The sequence below is a fragment of the Portunus trituberculatus genome, chromosome 2 (genome assembly GCF_017591435.1).
Source record: "Portunus trituberculatus isolate SZX2019 chromosome 2, ASM1759143v1, whole genome shotgun sequence".
Lineage (NCBI taxonomy): Eukaryota > Metazoa > Arthropoda > Malacostraca > Decapoda > Portunidae > Portunus > Portunus trituberculatus.
Window position 1 is genome coordinate 6214858 of NC_059256.1, and position 20000 is coordinate 6234857.

At 43.4% G+C, this 20000-nt stretch overlaps 1 protein-coding gene and 5 long non-coding RNA genes across 9 annotated transcripts in view; 1 reads left to right on the plus strand and 5 right to left on the minus strand.

Annotated features, from left to right (window-relative positions):
• The window catches only part of LOC123503875, a 5183-nt gene extending 5159 nt beyond the window's left edge, over nt 1-24 (minus strand). For 3 of the 4 annotated variants that reach the window (XR_006674638.1, XM_045254023.1, XM_045254030.1), the window contains exon 1: nt 1-19. This exon is cut by the window's left edge and continues 36 nt beyond it. The gene's annotated coding sequence lies outside the window, so the exon portion shown is untranslated. The other variant, XM_045254029.1, reaches the window with a different exon arrangement.
• Nucleotides 25-3933: 3909 nt separating this feature from the next.
• LOC123503931 lies at nt 3934-5189 on the minus strand. Its single transcript, XR_006674649.1, has 3 exons — nt 5117-5189; nt 4371-4951; nt 3934-4110 (listed from the first exon to the last, which is right to left on the minus strand). It is a non-coding gene; the product is annotated as an uncharacterized LOC123503931 (long non-coding RNA).
• Nucleotides 5190-6077: 888 nt separating this feature from the next.
• LOC123503908 lies at nt 6078-9672 on the minus strand. Its single transcript, XR_006674639.1, has 3 exons — nt 9611-9672; nt 7948-8077; nt 6078-6685 (listed from the first exon to the last, which is right to left on the minus strand). It is a non-coding gene; the product is annotated as an uncharacterized LOC123503908 (long non-coding RNA).
• Nucleotides 9673-13988: 4316 nt separating this feature from the next.
• LOC123503926 lies at nt 13989-15849 on the minus strand. Its single transcript, XR_006674642.1, has 2 exons — nt 15377-15849; nt 13989-14028 (listed from the first exon to the last, which is right to left on the minus strand). It is a non-coding gene; the product is annotated as an uncharacterized LOC123503926 (long non-coding RNA).
• A 2681-nt stretch (nt 15850-18530) lies between these two features.
• The window catches only part of LOC123503919, a 15590-nt gene continuing 14120 nt past the window's right edge, over nt 18531-20000 (plus strand). Inside the window, exon 1 of the long non-coding RNA XR_006674640.1 lies at nt 18531-18854. This is a non-coding gene — a long non-coding RNA (uncharacterized LOC123503919). The remainder of the gene's footprint in view (nt 18855-20000) is intronic.
• LOC123503933 overlaps nt 19778-20000 on the minus strand; it is a 10152-nt gene continuing 9929 nt past the window's right edge. Inside the window, exon 3 of the long non-coding RNA XR_006674650.1 lies at nt 19778-19949. This is a non-coding gene — a long non-coding RNA (uncharacterized LOC123503933). The remainder of the gene's footprint in view (nt 19950-20000) is intronic.

Genomic DNA, 20000 nt, shown 5'->3' on the forward strand with positions numbered 1-20000 from the left:
TTCCATTTTTCCTTTCTTCTTCGTCCTCTTCCTTTTTTTCTTTCTTCTACTGCTTCCATCTACACGCCTGAGCCTAGAAACACATCAAAACACTTAGAAAACACGAGATATTAGGCAAAATATTGAGGAAGTGGAGGGAGAGTACCTATTGTAGCTTGCCTGCTCCTACACTTATTCCTCCCTTTATCCTTCCTTCCTCCTCATCCTCATTTATTTCTCTTCTTCTTCCTTCTGCTACTAATATCTACACACCTGAGCCAAGAAACACATGAAAACACGTAGAAATCACTAGATATTAGGCAAAATATCGACGAACTGGGCGGTAGGGAGGGAGGGACGCCAGCCTGGGCCATGAGTCACCACCTTGGCTGTGACGTCATCAAGAGCGCGGGAATAGTGGCGAATCGGCTGAATTACGTATATAATTTTAAAAATGACTTAAAGAAAAAACGAAGCCAAGGCCGAATGCTTACTTTTTTATGACTTATTAGATACTTTAATTAATATCCAAACCATCAAAACATCTCCTGCTTAACTAGTTTTAAAAAATGTCTACATTAAGTATATAAAGAGTATATAAACATTTCCACTTATAACGCTGCCAAAACGTCCAGCCATTTCCACTTTATATTTCTTTCGAAAAATATTAGACAATATAAACTCTCTTCTCAGGCATCCAACACTGACCTAGAACCAGAAGTGAACGAGTGAAAGAGCATTAATGTAAAACAAAACCATTAAACTCTAAACTCATTAAAAACTCTTGTAAAGTCCAGCTATTTTCACTTGGCGAGTATTTTAACACATTGTACAGAGTCTGAGCTTTCTTTTAAGGCATTCTACAACGAGTTTGACCGTCAAACAAAAACGTAAACAAATAAAATTGAAAAAATAAAACTTACGTTAAACGGGACAAAACACCACTTTAAAGTCCACATATTTCACTCAATGGAATTATTTCACGCCTAAAAAAGCACAGGCAATTTCTATATACTATAAAGGCCCAGTTACACCTCGAAATAAAAGAGTTGAAATTCACAGATGGAAAATTTGGACGGTTATGGCAGCTCCTATTTAAGCTATAAAACACCACTAAACGCCACATATTTACCGAACACAGGCGCGGAACACACTTCAAACACAACGAAATGTTTAGACAAACCATAAAAACACACCATGAAAGCGTAATATTATTTTTAGAGAATATATCAAAAAAAGTATTGGAACCCGCAGGTTGCCACGGGGGGGACAGGGGTGGTGCTCGGGGCTGGGTTGGGGCGGGCGGGGCGGGGCCGGGCGGGACGCAACATCCGCGGGCTCCATAATCCTTATGTTACATTTATTATCTCACCACAACCAAATGAAGCCCCATCTAGAAAAGTTGGCCAGGAAACATGCAATGCTAGAGTAGTGGTTCCATTCTAACACATGTTTGGCTTACGGTGAGTCAAAGAAGCAAATAATAGCTGGTAATACTGACAACTGCTCCTTATATCCATCACCTTTTCAACATTTGGGCACTGTTTTCACTCTCCTATGCAAAGAAAACCTACAAATAAGAGAGTGGCCTTAGAAATAGCTGAAATAAATGATGGTGAGGCGTTGTGGAGAGTCGTGGTGAAGAGTTGCATTGCTCTCTTGTCTCGCCGCTGGTGCTGTCGGGAATGTCATCACTTCACTTTGTGTGTGTGGGTGTATATGGGCATGTTGAGTGTGTTTATGGGGTGTATAAGCAACACCAAACACCACCACACGGCCGTCACCATAAGTTTGTTGACATGGAGCAGACGTGCACTCGGCCCATCACACTTCTTTCCTCCTTACACACTAATCCCTTATCAACACCACTGCCACACCTTACACACCTGTTCCTTGGTGCATTAATAACCTCCACCACCTCTGTCACGGCACTGTCACCTCTATACAGGCTGCAAATATAACGGCACTCCAGTGAGGTCAACCGTGTGTCTTGACGGGAAGTACCGACGCCATCAAACCTGTGGCTTTCTAAAGGAATTCACTCTCTTCTCCTTGCCCGCTACAAATTCCAATACTATGTCCTTGTATGTGTTCAATTCTCACTCTTTCAAAATTATCACGGAATTTGTGTGGAATATTCACTGTTATTATGGTTTGACTTTATTTAAGGATACAAGTAGCCATTGGGAGCTTCAAAATGTCGACATTACCACACATTACATTATACATTACATTACACACAATAAATAAACCTAACAAAAACATACACAAATAAATACAAAAAAATACGAAACAACAAAAAAGACTAATTTAAAAAAACAAAACATGATAAACAGTGAGAGATGAGTCACAAAATATCGACATTACAAATCACGCCATTCAAAACCAATAACAAACAACACAAATAAATAAATAAAAAATAAATAAATAAAAAAAATACAAATTGTGTGTGGTGTGTGTGGTGATAGAGTGGAAGAGAGCAGTGTGGTGTATAGAGTGGAAGAGAGCAGTGTGGTGTATGGTGTGTGGTGATAAGTGGAAGAAATAAATAAAAATGTGTGTGGTGACAGTGGTGTGTGTGGTGATAGTGGGAAGAGAGCAGTGTGGTGTATGGTGTGTGGTGACAGTGGTGTGTGTGGTGATAGTGGCAGAGAGCAGTGTGGTGTATGGTGTGTGGTGACAGTGGTGTGTGTGGTGATAGTGGCAGAGAGCAGTGTGGTGTATGGTGTGTGGTGACAGTGGTGTGTGTGGTGATAGTGGCAGAGAGCAGTGTGGTGTATGGTGTGTGGTGACAGTGGTGTGTGTGGTGATAGTGGCAGAGAGCAGTGTGGTGTATGGTGTGTGGTGACAGTGGTGTGTGTGGTGATAGTGGCAGAGAGCAGTGTGGTGTATGGTGTGGTGACAGTGTGTGTGTGGTGATAGTGGTGTGTGTGGTGATGACAGTGGTGTGTGTGGTGATGGAGAGAGCAGTGTGGTGTGTGTGTGTGTGGTGATAGAGTGCAGACAGTGTGCTGTATGTGTGTGACAGTGGTGTGTGTGGTGATAGTGGCAGAGAGCAGTGTGGTGTATGGTGTGTGGTGACAGTGGTGTGTGTCGTGATAGAGGGAAAGAGAGCAGTGTGTGTGTGTGTGTGTGTGTGTGTGTGTGTAGTGATAGAGTAGAAGAGAGCAGTGTGGCTGGCTGGCTGGCTGGCTCTCTCTCTCTCTCTCTCTCTCTCTCTCTCTCTCTCTCATCAAAAGTGATAGCTAATTGCACATTGATTATTTTCCTGACAATAATCTCTTTATAACTTATGATAGTCTTCAAGTCTGTGTGACATCGCCAAACTATATATATATATATATATATATATATATATATATATATATATATATATATATATATATATATATATATATAAATGAAGACTCAGCAAGGAAAGATGTCGCTACTGAAGAAGGGTCTAGCTGTAGCGAACATGACTAGCTTCGGCGAAGTGACACAGACACTTAAAGAAGAATATAAGACTATCATAAGATAAAAGGAGAATATTGTCAGGAAAATAATGAAGCTATCACTTTCAATCACTCCGTCTCCATCCTTGCTTGTGTTTGTTTTCCAGTCATATGTTGCAGTTGTCATTTCGTGTATATAGCAGTACGTCCTTCTTACCTTAAAACAGAATTCCGGTGTCCGATTAGATCTTTAATAACTAACTTGGCTAGACTGAACCTTACAGTATGTATATTCCCCCGTGAGCGCCTAAGACTGAACCTTATGTATTATTCCCTCGGCAGTCGTGTAAATACCAGAGTGAACCAGTCACCGCCTCACCAGTCACTGGTCACCAGTCACCACAGGCTCCACGTCATGTGCCCCAGTCTGCAGCCTGCACCCACACCCTCGCTCAACCATCCACAGTTACACACTCACACACACCGGAAACTTATACACAAGGAAATGAGCCATATTTTGATCTTTCTTAAGTATGCTTTACAGTAACAACACCATTCCATAGCATAAGTACAGTACAATCTTCCTACATCTTGGCTAGCCTCACGTCGCGCTGCCTCCCCCGCTCGGCTCCCAATGCCAGCTCGCTCACTTGCTCATCCACACCACACCCGAACATTCACAACCTTGTTCATGTTACTGTATTCAAACAAAGGAATACGAGATTCAGAACACTACTGACAAATGTCAATACAAACTAGATAGATGCGAGGAAACAGAATATAGAAGGTATACAAACATACAAAATATATTATACACTAAATAAGAATCGAGACGATACAAATATGAATGGAAAGATGGAAAAGATTAAAAAAAATAGGAAACACACACACACACACACACACACACACACAAGATGCTTATTTTAGGCAAAAGTCAAGATAGAACCATTTCCTCACCTTTTCCATCTTCATTGCGAGGTTTGCATACTTCCATCCAGCTTGTACAGTACACTGCCTCTGTGCGGCTCTATATAGTCATCAGCAGCCAGCGTGTCTGCGGTCATCTCTTCAGAACACACACCAACACACCCCAGACCAGTGAACGCACCTACCACGCAACCCTGGAACAACAAAAAACACCATATCAAACCACACACCCAAAAAATAAATAAAACTAAAAAAGTGATATGAAACTGTACATCATTTCACTAACCGTACTAAACCCAATCATTCACGTACCATATGATAGCACGTGCACGCCCGCCACAGCCAGCCAGCCAGCCACGCCACCACCACCACCACCAGCACGAGGCTCCTGGATCGCCGCCACGGTGCGCTAACCAGAACATTACTGGGGAAGACTAGATAATTAACGAGAAGGTTAGTTTGTACCTGGAAGAGAATGGTTAGCCGCGCCGCCTATCGCCCTATGCCTAACACCTAACGCCTAGCAAACCGTAATTTGTACTTGACTTTATTCCGAAGGGTTGCTCCAGCGGTGTCAGTCCCACGGTGTGACCTGTGATACAGGTACTCACCTGTAAAGAGGAGAAGGAGGGAGTTAGTGTGGTGTGCTTATCAAAGCTAGTATTTCATTATTAACGGAGATCAGTATAGGAGTCACGTGGTTCAGGTTAATGCTTAGTAGCGGCTTAGTACTTTATTGCAGTGATAATGAGGCTTAAATAACAACCTCAACTTACCAAATCCAACGCGAGGAAGACGCATTCAATAGGATCAACACACAAAAGGAACCGCACTCGCCCGCCGCCATAAGACAAAAGGCCGAGGATTTGTTCACCTGGTGTGGGATCACCTCGGCTGTCTTCGAATGTGCTGCCCTTCCTTTGGCTGACACACGCCCACCTCACGCCCTCACATCCACACCGCACTATAAGATCACACTAACTTTGTGCTCACTGAGACACACTTCAGCGCTAACAAAAAGAAGAGATTGGTGGGAGATTAATTATATACCGCACTCGATTTGTGTTCTTGCCATACTTTCGCACACGGACATGGAACAAGAGGCTGCTAACTGCTTGTTATCCTCACGCCACACACTCCCCCTATGGCCCTATCCCCTCCCGCCTGCCTTCCACCCTGCCGGGCTACCTTCAACCTTCCGCCTCCCTTCCCTCGTCTCTGCTTCTCCGTCACGTACAGGCTACACAACGCCACCTCCCTTAGCCATCTTCTAATCTTCTTTATCTACTACTACTACTACTACAGTAACTATAGTACTACTGCTGCTACTACTACATCTATAACAACAACTACAACAACTACTACTACCGCTACCACTACTACTACAACTACTACTACTATACTAATACTGCTACAACTAGTACTATAACTACTACTACTGCTACTACTACTATCATTACCACTACTACATTTACTACTGCTACCACCATTACTACTAATACTACTACTACTACTACTACTACTAATGAAACTTCTACCATTACCACTACTACTACTGAAAACTTTCAGAATAAGCTAGAGAGAGAGAGAGAGAGAGAGAGAGAGAGAGAGAGAGAGAGAGAGAGAGAGTTAAGGATGAACCTGATTCGAATAATAACATACTACCACCACTACCACCACCACTACTACTACTACTACTACTACTACTACTAGTAACAATGTCAATGAATCAAGAGGTCATTTTTATTAGAGTATTTATTCAGTTCACAAATCACAAGCTTCATTATTACTATTAGTCCTCATTTTTTTTAATAATTATTTGCATTTTTCCTATTCAAATCAGCTGGTCACACACACACACACACACACACACACACACACACACACACACACACACACATTCATAAGTAGTAACACAACATACAGGCAAATTATTTATATACCATCTTGTACACGTCAAAACAACAACAACAACAACAACAACAACAACAACAACAATAATAACGATAATAATAATAATTATAATAATTATAATAATTATAATAATAATAATAATAGTAATAATTAGTCAACATTTTCCTTATATTTTCCTTTATTTAAACTATTTAACACACAAAAAGGTGCAATATGATACAAGACAGAGAGAGAGAGAGAGAGAGAGAGCGGGCGGTGGGGGTAGGGGGACAGCCAGACAGTGCTCTACTCCTCTCACAGCACACGATAATGGTAAAAGTCCCTGAGAACAGAGCACAGGTTGACTCTCATTGTCAGGGTCACCACCAGCAGGAGCGGCAGCAGCGGCAGGGCGTACAGGATCACTCGCGGGGGCTGCAGGATGGGCAGGGCTGCCAAAACAATGATAATAATGATAATAATGATGTTTTACGCCTGTTCTTGTTATCATCTTTCTTTTTTATTGTTATTTATTGTTTTGTGTGTTTTTGAAGGTTGTAGGATTTTCAGGGCTGACAAAATAATGATAATAATGATAATAATAATTATTATCGCCGCATGCCAAGGGGTCTGTCTGCGCGACGATAAGGAAACACGTCAACCAGCACAAGTAAATTGTATGTTAGTTAAGGTTTTAATGCTAAGGACCAAAACTGAAGTTAAGACGCCACTAGAGTATAGTGAAGTAACGAATAAGGGAGAGACAGGCTTGGTGATGGCAGGGCGAAGGAAGAGAGGCGAAGATGTTTACAGTGGAAATTGGTGAGTCTTGAGGAGTATACTGTACCTCCCCTACACGATGGGTCACCAGGTTATCCTGTCTACTACCGTCCGTGGCAGCCCAGGACACAGGAGAGGGACAGAAGGAGCAGGGTGTTATACAAGTAACATCGTGAGTTGAGCTTGCTCCACACACACACACACACACACACACACACACACGCCGTATCAGCGCTCGCAGGACCCGCAACACGTAACTGTGGTGAAGATGCTTTGTGTTGTGATTATTGTCATTGAGTGAAGGTGTGGAGTTAATTTGTGGTGTATTGTTACTGTACTGTGCATAAGTATTTAGCATGTAAAGGATCTTAGGGTGAAGTAGTGGTAAGCACGACAACACTACCTCATTGTTTGGAGGTGTTGGAGGGGGATTAGCTACGACTCGTTGAGAGGCCTTCCCCCCGGCACCCCCCCAGCACTCTACCAAATAATGGTGTCAAATCGGGTACCACTGTCCACTGGGTGTAATTAGTATGTAGTGCAACACAGTGTTGTCATGGCTTTGTCTTGTCATCTGCAGGTTTTGACAATACAATACAGACATTCCAGTCAACGTGAAGGGTTTCCCTATCCTGACAACCTGATCGACAGCGCCTTAAGGTGGCGGTAGTAGTAGTAGTAGTAGTAGTAGTAGTAGTAGTAGTAGTAGTAGTAGTAGTAGTAGTAGTAGTAGTAGTCACAGTATGGCGAGACAATCTACAGTGACACAGTGACCATTTTCTACATAAGAACGTGCATTTAAACCTTTCCCTATACAACACCAGCAAGACACACCAATACCCCACCATTACCACCCCTCAGGACACCCCAGGTCAGGTCAAACAAGGTCAAATAAGGTGGCATTAATGAAGAGAGCCCCAGCCGTCCGTCTCACCTTGGAAGTTTGCATCAGCTGGGCGGGACTCGAATCGTGGCCTTTTAAGGTGAAAGGTGCCATTTTGTACATGACAAAGGGCAGCTCCACCACCACCGGGACATCCACCAGCTTGGGACACCGGTACATCCTGCGTGGACCAAGAATAACAGAGATATTAGGGAAAATGTGGGAGGTTTGGCCGGGTTGTGGTGGTGGTGGTGGTGGTGTCCGCGTGGCTCCGTGTGGCTGCTTTGATCTTATTCCCTTCACTGCAATGACGTGTTTTTATATTCTTGCTATTTCTCGGTTTTATACTGCTTCACTAACTTATGTGGGGGATTAAAATGTTGAAGATTCTAGCCATTTATTTTGTGACCACCATAGACCCTTCCTAATGTCAATGAAACCGTCTAATGACACACAAAACTCATGGTCAAAATGCGTCCCAGTACTGAAGAGTTTCATTTTGTATCGGGAAGTGAAAGGGCAAGAAAAACTGCCACTAAAACACAAACACTGTCTTTCATATCGCTAAGTATTGCATATATTGAGCCATGTTTCCTGCACTAATACATTCACAGCCTCAATCTTTTCATTCGCCTCACCACACCGTCCCAGCGCCACCACAGCTCACCACCACCATTATCACATCATTCCCTCTTCTTATCATCTCATTCTCTTCCACTTGCCTGCTCCACACACTCCACCACCACATCTTCACAGCCTCAATCCTTTCAATCGCCTCTCCACACCGTCCCAACACCACCATCATCACCATAATCATCTCATTCTCTTCCGCTTCCATCATTTCATTCCCTCCCACTTGCACACATACGGCCAAACACACCCCAAAAAACCGCTCCCACACACTCAAAGCATTTAAAACACTCAAAACCAACCCAAAACACACTCAAAACACCTCAAAACACCATGCAACACTTAAAACTACCAATAAACATACTAGACTAACAAAATATACACCAATACCACTCACATACACACACATACAACACACACCACAACACCGCTTCCACATACACAAAACACTTAAAATACTCAAAACTAACCCAAAATACCTTAAAACACCATGCAACACCTCAAAATACCAACAAACACTTGAAACTCACTACAGACACAAAATATACACCAATACCAGCCCTCACACCCCAAAACACACCCAGACCACTTAAATGACTCAAAACTAACCAAAACACTCAAAACACCATGAAACACCTCAAAATACCAATAAACATACTTACAACTCACTAAAAACCCTAAATCTACACCAATACACACACACACACCCAAACCACTCAAAAATATTCCCAAACACTCAAAACACCACAACACTTCAAATTACTTCACAACACACAAAACTCACTAAAACACACAAACTATACCCAAATCATCCACTACACACACCAAGTAACTTAAAACACTCAAACTAACCCAAAACCTTATACAACCTCTTAAACACACCCAAATACTCAAACACACTCCACACCACACTCAAGATACGTGAAATATACCCAAAACGTCTAACACACACTGAAAACACACAAAATGCACCCAAAACACACTTATAACACCCAAAACAACGCGCTACACCACCAAACACACTTCAAACTCCTCAAATATACCTCAAAACATCAAAATGCATAATAAAGAAGGGCAGACTTACCTAAACATTGCGGCTTGGCTCCTCCTCCTCTTTCACTTCTGTTTCTCCTTTGTTCTTCGTTTTCCTCCTTTCTTTCTTCTTTTTCCTTCCTTTTACTGCTTCCATCTACATGCCTGAGCCTAGAAACACATCAAAACACTTAGAAAACACGAGATATGAAGCAAAGTATTGAGGAAGTGGAGGGAGAGTCAAGTATTGTGGCTAGCCTGTTCCTCCTCTTCCTCCTCCTTTATTTCTCCTTCCTTCTTCCTTCTACTACTACTATCTACTCACCACAGCCTAGAAACACACGCAAACACGTAGAAATCACCAGATATTAGGCAAAATATTGACGAACTGCGGCTTTGGAAAACAGGCGGCAGCCCGGGGTGAGTCACCACCTGGGCTGTGGTCATCACAGAGAACGCGAGCGGGAGCGGGGGTCACTCGGCTAAATTACGTAAATCATTTCATTTTAAAAATGACTTTTCGAAAAAACGAAGCCACGGCCGAATGCTTGTTATTTTAGGACGTGATAAATAAGAAAACTGATTTTAAAAATATCAAAACAACTCCAGCTTAACTAGTTTTTAAAAAATGTCTAAATTAAGTATGCTAAATATAAAACAACATTCAAACTCATAAATCTGCTAAAACGCCCTGCAAAGTCAAGCCATTTTCACTTGGCGAGTGTTTGACCACATTTGAGGGAGTGTGAGGTATCTTTCAAGGCATTCCACAGCGAGTTACACCGACAACCACAAACGTCACCAAATAAAATAAAGAAAAATAAGACGTTTTTTCAACACCACCAAACACCATTTCAAAGTCCACATATTTCACTCAATAGATTGATTTCACGCCTAAAGAGGACAGCCGATCCTTTGACACCACAAAGGCCCACTTATACCTTCAAATAAGAAACCTCAAAATTCGAGAGGAAAATTTTGACCGTTGAAAAGCCTTTAACACACGCCATAAAACACCACTAAACGCCACATATTTACCCAACACAGGCGCGCAACACACTTCAAACACAACGAAACATTTATACAAACCATAAAAACACACCATGGAAGCGTAATATTACCCTCACGAAATATTAGAAAAAAGTATTGGACCGAGCAGGCTGCCAGGGGGATGATGGCGGGGACCGGAGGGTAGGTAACATCCGGGGACCTGGAGGCGGGAACAGCGGCGGCGCGGGTCCATATGTTGCCTTTAAAATCTCACCACAACAAAATGAGGCTATGTCGGGAAGAAATGACCATGGGAGATGACATGGTAGACTGGTGGGTGCACTCTGGCACATGTTTGGCTTACTGTGAGTGAAGGACGCAAATAACAACGGCGAATATACACAACTTGCCTCTATGACCGCTTGTTTACCTAATCACCTTTACAAATCTGGGTACAGTTCGAGGTATTTTCACTCCCGTAGGTAAATTGAGGCCCAAGATAAGCGAATGGCCTTAAACACACCTTGAGTAAGTGAAGGAGGGGTGTGGTGAAGGCTGCAGGTCATGGTGGCTTGCCTTGCACTGCTGGTTCACTCTTGTCTTGCCGCTTGTGCTGCTAAAAACTGCCTGGGAATATGGTAACACTTCACTTCATTGTGTGTGTGTGTGTGTGTGTTTAGCTTGGTTCTGTGTGTGTTTGAGTGTTTTGAGTATCTATGGCTGTGCGTGAATGCGTCTGGGTGTGTAGATAGACTGAGCAGTAAACACCAAAACAGCACCACCAGCGCCACCACCACTGTATGTGCGTGAAGGCTGTGCTGTCTGAACGGTACACAACTGTCAATGATAACTCCCCATTACTACAGCTATTATTAATGGGACATAATGGTTATTCTCGCTTCACGTATCGAGTTAATGGTTAGTGTGACATTTTAATCCTCTCTTTCTCTTCGTGATCTTGTCCTGTGCTGGTGATCTTGGTGAAGGGGGATATTATCGCCGCATGCCAAGGGGTCTGTCTGCGCGACGATAAGGAAACACGTCAACCAGCACAAGTAAATTGTATGTTAGTTAAGGTTTTAATGCTAAGGACCAAAACTGAAGTTAAGACGCCACTAGAGTATAGTGAAGTAACGAATAAGGGAGAGACAGGCTTGGTGATGGCAGGGCGAAGGAAGAGAGGCGAAGATGTTTACAGTGGAAATTGGTGAGTCTTGAGGAGTATACTGTACCTCCCCTACACGATGGGTCACCAGGTTATCCTGTCTACTACCGTCCGTGGCAGCCCCGGGACACAGGAGAGGGACAGAAGGGAGCAGGGTGTTATACAAGTAACATCGTGAGTTGAGCTTGCTCCACACACACACACACACACACACACACACACGCCGTATTAGCGCTCGCAGGAGCCGCAACACGTAACTGTGGTGAAGATGCTTTGTGTTGTGATTATTGTCATTGAGTGAAGGTGTGGAGTTAATTTGTGGTGTATTGTTACTGTACTGTGCATAAGTATTTAGCATGTAAAGGATCTTAGGGTGAAGTAGTGGTAAGCACGACAACACTACCTCATTGTTTGGAGGTGTTGGAGGGGGATTAGCTACGACTCGTTGAGAGGCCTTCCCCCCCCCAGCACTCTACCAAATAATGGTGTCAAATCGGGTACCACTGTCCACTGGGTGTAATTAGTATGTAGTGCAACACAGTGTTGTCATGGCTTTGTCTTGTCATCTGCAGGTTTTGACAATACAATACAGACATTCCAGTCAACGTGAAGGGTTTCCCTATCCTGACAACCTGATCGACAGCGCCTTAAGGTGGCGGTGATGTCTTTACTAACTAACTTGGCTAGACTGAACCTTACAGTATGTATATTCCCTCTGGAGTGCTAAAGTCTATTATTCCCTCGTGAGCGCCTAAGACTGAGGAGGAGGATTTTAATTTTAGGCGCCGCAACATCAACGGTCATATGGCGCCGCTACGATATTTTTCTTACTACAATGTAGTTTATAAAAACTAAAAGAAATTAAAAAAGATAAAATCAAAGGTAAGAAAAAATACTAAAAACTACAATAAAATTCAATAAAACATTAAAAATACATATAATAAACTTAAATAAAATGCATAAAATAGCTAAAACAAGTGAAAACGATAAAATTAATGGTAATTAAAAACAAAAAGCTACAATAATATACATAAAACATTAAAATACATATATTAAAATTAAATAAAAATCACAGCTTTGGGAGAAGGCCAGCTTCTCCCAAAAATCTAAAAACGTCATGGCCTTGGGGCAGACACTTTGGTCCAAGGACCTTTCAGATATAATAGACACCGCTATCTCTACCGCGACAGCGGTAGAGATAGCGGTGTCGTAACTCTATCAAACTAGGGCACTCTACCAATAGGTGCCGCACGGTAAGCGGCACCAGGCAGTCATCACAGTAAGGTTGAGGGTTCCTAGTCAACAGGTACCTCTGTGTAAGGTACGTGTGACCTATACGCAGTCGCGCCAATAAAGTCTGTAAACGTCGATCTCGAACATGGGTGTATGTCTAGTGAGGGATAGAGGAAATAGTGATCTCTCCCATTTTCGAGGTTGCGACCCCCGTTAGCCATCTCCTCTGCCAGATTGCTGCAACTGCCTCACGAATTAGAGGTAAGACATCTCGAAACGGAACAGACGCAGGAGATGGAGCGCGACTTGCTGCCTGTTTGGCGAGGCGATCTGCATGTTCATTCCCTGGAACACCAACGTGACCAGGGACCCAACAGAACCCAACACGATATCCTCGTTGTGTAAGAAGGTATAGCCACTCCAGGGCTGATAAAACCAAAGGGTTAAAGGATATAGTGCAAGAGAGAGAAGTAAGAGCACTGCGACAGTCACTAAAAATGAAACACCTCAAAATACCAATAAACATACTTACAACTCACTAGAAACACCAAATCTACACCAATACACCCCACACACACCCAAACCACTCAAAAAATATTCCCAAACGCACTCAAAACACCACGCAACACTTCAAATTACTTCACAACACACAAAACTCACTAAAAACACACAAAACTATACCCAAATCATCCCCCACACACACCCAAGTAACTTAAAACACTCCAAACTAACCCAAAACCTTATACAACCTCTTAAAACACACCCAAATACTCAAACACACTCCCACACCACACTCAAGATACGTGAAATATACCCAAAACGTCTCACACACACTGAAAACACACAAATGCACCCAAAACACACTTATAACACCCAAAACAACGCTACACCACCAAACACACTTCAAACTTCTCAAATATACCTCAAAACATCAAAATGCATAATAAAGAAGGGCAGACTTACCTAAACATTGCGGCTTGGCTCCTCCTCCTCTTTCACTTCTGTTTCTCCTTTGTTCTTCGTTTTCCTCCTTTCTTTCTTCTTTTTCCTTCCTTTTACTGCTTCCATCTACACGCCTGAGCCTAGAAACACATCAAAACACTTAGAAAACACGAGATATGAAGCAAAGTATTGAGGAAGTGGAGGGAGAGTCAAGTATTGTGGCTAGCCTGTTCCTCCTCTTCCTCCTCCTTTATTTCTCCTTCCTTCTTCCTTCTACTACTACTATCTACTCACCACAGCCTAGAAACACACGCAAACACGTAGAAATCACCAGATATTAGGCAAAATATTGACGAACTGCGGCTTTGCAAAAGAGGCGGCAGCCCGGGGTGAGTCACCACCTGGGCTGTGGTCGTCACAGAGAACGCGAGCGGGAGCGGGGGTCACTCGGCTAAATTACGTAAATCATTTCATTTTAAAAATGACTTTTCGATAAAACGAAGCCACGGCCGAATGCTTGTTATTTTATGACGTGATAAATAGGAAAACGTATTCTAAAAATATCAAAACAACTCCAGCTTAACTAGTTTTTAAAAAATGTCTAAATTAAGTATGCTAAATATAAAACAACATTTAAACTTATAAATCTGCTAAAACGCCCTGCAAAGTCAAGCCATTTTCACTTGGCGAGTGTTTGACCACATTTGAGGGAGTGTGAGGTATCTTTGAAGGCATTCCACAGCGAGTTACACCGACAACCACAAACGTCACCAAATAAAATAAAGAAAAATAAGACGTTTTTTCAACACCACCAAACACCATTTCAAAGTCCACATATTTCACTCAATAGATTGATTTCACGCCTAAAAGAGGACAGCCGATCCTTTGACACCACAAAGGCCCACTTATACCGTCAAATAAGAAACCTCAAAATTCGAGAGGGAAAATTTTGACCGTTGAAAAGCCTTTAACACACGCCATAAAACACCACTAAACGCCACATATTTACCCAACACAGGCGCGCAACACACTTCAAACACAACGAAACATTTATACAAACCATAAAAACACACCATGGAAGCGTAATATTACCCTCACGAAATATTAGAAAAAAGTATTGGACCGAGCAGGCTGCCAGGGGGGATGATGGCGGGGGACCAGTGGGGTAGGTAACATCCGGGGACCTGGAGGCGGGAACAGCGGCGGCGCGGGGTCCATATGTTGCCTTTAAAATCTCACCACAACAAAATGAGGCTATGTCGGGAAGAAATGACCATGGGAGGTGACATGGTAGACTGGTGGGTGCACTCTGGCACAAGTTTGGCTTACTGTAAGTGAAGGACGCAAATAACAACGGCGAATATACACAACTTGCCTCTATGACCGCTTGTTTACCTAATCACCTTTACAAATCTGGGTACAGTTCGAGGTATTTTCACTCCCGTAGGTAAATTGAGGCCCAAGATAAGCGAGTGGCCTTAAACACACCTTGAGTAAGTGAAGGAGGGGTGTGGTGAAGGCTGCAGGTCATGGTGGCTTGCCTTGCACTGCTGGTTCACTCTTGTCTTGCCGCTTGTGCTGCTAAAAACTGCCTGGGAATATGGTAACACTTCACTTCATTGTGTGTGTGTGTGTGTATTTAGCTTGGTTCTGTGTGCGTTTGAGTGTGTATTGAGTATCTATGGCTGTGCGTGAATGCGTCTGGGTGTGTAGATAGACTGAGCAGTAAACACCAAAACACCACCGCCAGCACCACCACCACTGTATGTGCGTGAAGGCTGTGCTGTCTGAACGGTACACAACTGTCAATGATAACTCCCCATTACTACAGCTATTATTAATGGGACATAATGGTTATTCTCGCTTCAGGTATCGAGTTAATGGTTAGTGTGACATCTTAATCCTCTCTTTCTCTTCGTGATCTTGTCCTGTGCTGGTGATCTTGGTGAAGGGGGATATTATCGCCGCATGCCAAGGGTCTGTCTGCGCGACGATAAGGAAACACGTCAACCAGCACAAGTAAATTGTATGTTAGTTAAGGTTTTAATGCTAAGGACCAAAACTGAAGTTAAGACGCCACTAGAGTATAGTGAAGTAACGAATAAGGAGAGACAGGCTTGGTGATGGCAGGGCGAAGGAAGAGGCGAAGATGTTTACACTGGAAATTGGTGAGTCTTGAGGAGTATACTGTACCTCCCCTACACGATGGGTCACCAGGTTATCCTGTCTACTACCGTCCGTGGCAGCCCCGGGACACAGGAGAGGGACAGAAGGGAGCAGGGTGTTAGACAAGTAACATCGTGAGTTGAGCTTGCTCCACACACACACACACACACACACACACACACACACACACACACACACACTTATGTATTATTCCCTCGGCAGTCGTGTAAATACCAGAGTGAACCAGTCACCGCCTCACCAGTCACCGGTCACCGGTCACCACAGGCTCCACGTCATGTGCCCCAGTCTGCAGCCTGCACCCACACCCTCGCTCAACCATCCACAGTTACACACTCACATACACCGGAAACTTATCCACAAGGAAATGAGCCATATTTTGATCTTTCTTAAGTATGCTTTACAGTAACAACACCATTCCATAGCATAAGTACAGTACAATCTTCCTACATCTTGGCTAGCCTCACGTCGCGCTGCCTCCCCCGCTCGGCTCCCAATGCCAGCTCGCTCACTTGCTCATCCACACCACACCCGAACATTCACAACCTTGTTCATGTTACTGTATTCAAACAAAGGAATACGAGATTCAGAACACTACTGACAAATGTCAATACAAACTAGATAGATGCGAGGAAACAGAATATAGAAGGTATACAAACATACAAAATATATTATACACTAAATAAGAATCGAGACGATACAAATATGAATGGAAAGATGGAAAAGATTAAAAAAAAATAGGAAAAACACACACACACACACACACGACGCTTATTTTAGGCAAAAGTCAAGATAGAACCATTTCCTCACCTTTTCCATCTTCATTGCGAGGTTTGCATACTTCCATCCAGCTTGTACAGTACACTGCCTCTGTGCGGCTCTATATAGTCATCAGCAGCCAGCGTGTCTGCGGTCATCTCTTCAGAACACACACCAACACAGCCCAGACCAGTGAACGCACCTACCACGCAACCCTGGAACAACAAAAAACACCATATCAAACCACACACTCAAAAAATAAATAAAACTAAAAAAGTGATAAGAAACTGTACATCATTTCACTAACCGTACTAAACCCAATCATTCACGTACCATATGATAGCACGTGCACGCCCGCCACAGCCAGCCAGCCAGGCACGCCACCACCACCACCACCACCACCACCAGCACAAGGCTCCTGGATCGCCGCCACGGTGCGCTAACCAGAGCATTACTGGGGAAGACTAGATAATTAACGAGAAGGTTAGTTTGTACCTGGAAGAGAATGGTTAGCCGCGCCGCCTATCGCCCTATGCCTAACACCTAACGCCTAGCAAACCGTAATTTGTACTTGACTTTATTCCGAAGGGTTGCTCCAGCGGTGTCAGTCCCACGGTGTGACCTGTGATACGGCTACTCACCTGTAAAGAGGAGAAGGAGAGTTAGTGTGGTGTGCTTATCAAAGCTAGTATTTCATTATTGACGGAGATCAGTATAGGAGTCACGTGGTTCAGGTTAATGCTTAGTAGCGGCTTAGTACTTTATTGCAGTGATAATGAGGCTTAAATAACAACCTCAACTTACCAAATCCAACGCGAGGAAGACGCATTCAATAGCATCAACTAACGCACACTATCTATCACTACACTAACCGCGACGCCACGCACGCACACACAAGGAACCGCACTCGCCCGCCGCCATAAGACAAAAGGCCGAGGATTTGTTCACCTGGTGTGGGATCACCTCGGCTGTCTTCGAATGTGCTGCCCTTCCTTTGGCTGACACACGCCCATCTCACGCCCTCACATCCACACCGCACTATAACATCACACTAACTTTGTGCTCACTGAGACACACTTCAGCGCTAAGAAAAAGATGAGATTGGTGGGAGATTAATTATATACCGCACTCGATTTGTTTTCTTGCCATACTTTCGCACACGGACATGGAACAAGAGGCTGCTAACTGCTTGTTATCCTCACGCCACACACTCCCCCTATGGCCCTATCCCCTCCTGCCTGCCTTCCACCCTGCCGGGCTACCTTCAACCTTCCGCCTCCCTTCCCTCGTCTCTGCTTCTCCGTCACGTACAGGCTACACAACGCCACCTCCCTTAGCCATCTTCTAATCTTCTTTATCTACTACTACTACTACTACTACTACAGTAACTATACTACTACTGCTGCTACTACTACTACTACAGAGAGAGAGAGAGAGTTAAGGATGTGCCTGATTCGAATAATAACATACTACTACTACTACCACCACCACCACCACTACTACTACTACTACTACTACTAACAATGTCAATAAATCAAGAGGTCATTTTTATTAGAGTATTTATTCAGTTCACAAATCACAAGCTTCATTATTACTATTAGTCCTCATTTTTTTTAATCATTATTTGCATTTTTCCTATTCAAATCAGCTGGTCACACACACACACACACACACATACACACACACACGCACACACACACACACACACACACACACACACACACACACACCATTCATAAGTAGTAACACAACATACAGGCAAATTATTTATATACAATCTTGTACACGTCAAAACAACAACAACACCAACAACAACAATAATAACGATAATAATAATAATTATAATAATTATAATAATTATAATAATAATCATAATAGTAATAATTAGTCAATATTTTCCTTATATTTTCCTTTATTCAAACTATTTAACACACAAAAAGGTGCAATATGATACAAGACAGAGAGAGAGAGAGAGAGAGAGAGAGAGAGAGAGAGAGAGAGAGAGAGAGAGAGAGAGAGGGAGGTGAGAGAGAGGACAGCCAGACAGTGCTCTACGCCTCTCACAGCACACGATAATGGTAAAAGTCCCTGAGAACAGAGCACAGGTTGACTCTCATTGTCAGGGTCACCACCAGCAGGAGCGGCAGCAGCGGCAGGGCGTACAGGATCACTCGCGGGGGCTGCAGGATGGGCAGGGCTGCCAAAACAATGATAATAATGATAATAATGATGTTTTACGCCTGTTCTTGTTATCATCTTTCTTTTTTATTGTTATTTATTGTTTTGTGTATGTTTTTAAGGTTGCAGGATTTTTAGGGCTGACAAAATAATGATAATAATGATAATAATAATTATTATCGCCGCATGCCAAGGGGTCTGTCTGCGCGACGATAAGGAAACACGTCAACCAGCACAAGTAAATTGTATGTTAGTTAAGGTTTTAATGCTAAGGACCAAAACTGAAGTTAAGACGCCACTAGAGTATAGTGAAGTAACGAATAAGGGAGAGACAGGCTTGGTGATGGCAGGGCGAAGGAAGAGAGGCGAAGATGTTTACACTGGAAATTGGTGAGTCTTGAGGAGTATACTGTACCTCCCCTACACGATGGGTCACCAGGTTATCCTGTCTACTACCGTCCGTGGCAGCCCCGGGACACAGGAGAGGGACACAAGGGAGCAGGGTGTTATACCAGTAACATCGTGAGTTGAGCTTGCTCCACACACACACACACACACACACACACACTTATGTATTATTCCCTCGGCAGTCGTGTAAATACCAGAGTGAACCAGTCACCGCCTCACCAGTCACCAGTCACCGGTCACCACAGGCTCCACGTCATGTGCCCCAGTCTGCAGCCTGCACCCACACCCTCGCTCAACCATCCACAGTTACACACTCACATACACCGGAAACTTATACACAAGGAAATGAGCCATATTTTGATCTTTCTTAAGTATGCTTTACAGTAACAACACCATTCCATAGCATAAGTACAGTACAATCTTCCTACATCTTGGCTAGCCTCACGTAGCCTCCCCCGCTCGGCTCCCAATGCCAGCTCGCTCACTTGCTCATCCACACCACACCCGAACATTCACAACCTTGTTCATGTTACTGTATTCAAACAAAGGAATACGAGATTCAGAACACTAGTGACAAATGTCA